The 3,019-nt window shown below is 43.1% G+C and overlaps 1 pseudogene; it reads right to left on the bottom strand.

The window, feature by feature from the left end:
- Positions 1 to 505: 505 nt before the first annotated feature.
- On the bottom strand, positions 506 to 661 carry LOC122202943 (annotated as a pseudogene).
- Between the last annotated feature and the right edge of the window lie 2,358 nt (positions 662 to 3,019).

Genomic DNA, 3,019 nt, shown 5'->3' with positions numbered 1-3,019 from the left:
CTAGCGTTTGTCTCTCCCTCAGGTACACATTACTCTCTACCTTAACTGAAATTCCCAAGGGAACACGCAGGGGGTAGATAATGAGACATCGGCAGGGCACACGGACCCTGAAAGACAACATACTGACAGACCTGTAGCGGAGAAATTTAAAATAAGCCCAATAAATATCTTGAAATATCTTGAAATAAACAAACATCTTTAAATAAATATCTTTAAACTTGAAACATGAAGGAAGAGCAAGAAGTTATGAATACGACACAACGGGAGATCCTAGGTATGAAAAATCCAAGTGTAGAAATGCAAAACTCAGTTGATGTGTTGAAGAGTTGAATGGCTACTTTCAAAGAAGAAAGATAAATTTAGGAGAGAGAGATGAGGTGTAGGAGGTGTGGGTGAGTAAAGGAATTAACAAGCTTTATTTTTGGTTTACATATGCAATGACCTCCTATTACTTCTCCCTTACAAAAACCAAAGTACTACCAAGGCAACCAAAACGAATGCTCCAGATGTGACCACCATGACAGAGACGAGCTAACGGGATGGAGGAGAGTGTGTGAATATTCTTCTAATAGGAAAAACACCTGTAATAATAAAATGAATAACAACTAAAGCCTAATAAATTATACTACACTTGATCTTAGCCAGAAGGCCGAGAAGCGATAAGCCTAATAAATTATAAAATAAAAATAATGTGTTTTGGCAGGGGGAGAGGAAAAGGGGTGAAGACTGAGGTGGGCTGGGGCTGTTGTCTTCATAATCCTGGAGGTAAAACAGTAACATCCTCATTCAAGTACATGGAGAGCATGTAATCATTCAGACTATGTCCCTTTGGATCAAAGGAGCCCCCTCTGAGACCTCATTTCTGAAATCCACGTTCAGTGTAAGTCTTATGCCCAATGGCGCCCCCCAAAAATGCAACCATTCCATACTCAAGCCAGACCTTAGCGGTACCCAAATGCAAAATATAAACACATTATTGGGATACTATTTCCATCACTTTCTCCCCCCCGCCCCACACCCTCTCCTGGACCATTAGATTTTAGATTACAAACCATCCTTGGGAAATTTCCATCCTTGGAAAACCATCCTTGGGAAATGCTTCTGGTGTTTCTGAGCCTGGCTCAGCGAATAAGCAGATGATTCATTAAGCAGAATGATAGAACTTCCACTCTGCAGTTACCCACCCTTTTCTCTGCAATAGCTTTTAGAGCAGCCTTTCATCTGCCTTCAATTCGTTGGTCCTTCTCTAATTAGCCCAAGTATTTCATTATCAGCCCATGCCTGGTCAATCATCTGGCTACCAGCAGTATCAATCAACAAGACATCTCCGATTTAATCTGTAGGCTCACAGCACTGGGACGTCATGTGGTCCTCTTCTGTCAGAGATTTATTAAGGAGGGAGGATTTATTGCCCTCTCAGCAGATACTTCTTTCATTGTTATCTTCTTATTATGGTTGGTTAAACCTCCACTGTGATCCCTCCCATCGTGTGGACCTCCACGTGGAAAGGTATTTTGTACTCAGGGAAGAGTCCCTGAGGTCACCAACCCCCAAGCAGTATCTTCAGGAATCACGTGGGAGAACGTTTACCATCACAGTCCAGGCAAGGGCCATGGGAGGCTTGAAGCCTCTCCTTATGCTTTGTGTTAACTGAATTTAATGAAAGCTGCTTAGAAGGATCATAATGAGGCCTTGACATTATTAGTTTCTTTACAGAAGTGACTGGTCAAATTCCTTGAGACTTAGATTTTTTGTGGGGGCAGTCATGGAAAGGACTGAATTGTAGAAAACAGGGTTTGGGGGGGGCTGCCTGAGTGGCTCAGTCTGTTGAGCATCCGACTCTTGACTTGTCTCAGGTCGTGATCTCATGGTTTGCGATTTCAAACCCTGCGCCAGGCTCTGTGCTGACGTGGCGGAACCTGCTTGAGATTCTCTCTCTCTGTCCCTTCCCTCCCCCCCACCAATAAATAAATAAATAAACTTCAAAAAAATTTAAAACCAGGGTTTTTTTCACAAGTTGTGTTTTTTTGTTTTAGTAAATTTCTCCTCAACTCAAGGTTCTAAGAACTTCTTGATTTGTTCAACTAAGCACCCATGGTATGCAAGACCTATGCCGGGTGCTGGGGAGATGGTGGTGTTGAAGTCGGGTTTGGCTTGTTTACCTGAGGAAAGAACAGTAACAGAATTCTCCGGAGCTCTTCCAACAGGTAAGGTCTTTGATTCTGACCATGCTCTATAAAAAGGGGCAAAACAAAGCTACAGCGTCTTTGGAAAAATTTCCCCAACAGACACAGTGCTGAATTTCTCAGGATATGCTTTTTAGTTATCTTAGCCTGTCACAACTAGAGAGCATCAGACCCTGAGCGGATTGTATTATTTGGTTCCTCGTTTCCTTAGCAGAGGTACAGGGAGCAAATCAGTCAGGCCCAAGAAAGAAACTGTACTACTCTTTTAGGCATTCAATTTTCCATTTATTTCTTGTTATGAATATACTTCCGTATTCCAGGTTAGAGGGGAAAGTGTCTGTACGACAGCGTTTAAATTGCCCCTTTGTCTTTCCAAACTGGGAGAATGAAACTTGGACTAACGAATAATGTGCCAGTAATGCTCTTCCACCCTCTGGGGCGGTCAGGGGTGGGGTTTAAATTCTAACAGCAAGAAGTCAAAGGCCACTTCTCAGGAGTTGAGGCAAGGTCCAAGGACTAGCTCCCTGTTTGCAGGCAATGCAAGTTATCTTGGGGGCCCTGTGGTAAGAATTTCAGGGTGTCTTTAAACGTTCCAGACCCACCGATGGTGGGACTGTGAATAGGTACGCCCACTTCGGAAAAGACTTTGGCATTCCTGTTAAACTTGGGGACACACATACTTAAAGACCGAGAAACTTTAACACCAAGACAATTACCCTAGAGAAACTTCTGCCTAAGCGTACAGAAGCGAGAGTAGTCCAGTAGCAAGATGTCAACAACCTGAACATCTGTCCACCCGTAGATGGTAGAATGGGTCAATTCTGTCATAGGTA

This window comes from Panthera leo, chromosome D2, assembly GCF_018350215.1.
Source record: "Panthera leo isolate Ple1 chromosome D2, P.leo_Ple1_pat1.1, whole genome shotgun sequence".
NCBI classification, from domain to species: domain Eukaryota; kingdom Metazoa; phylum Chordata; class Mammalia; order Carnivora; family Felidae; genus Panthera; species Panthera leo.
The sequence above is the reverse complement of the archived record's forward strand: the minus strand, read 5'-3'. Positions and strand labels throughout refer to the sequence as shown.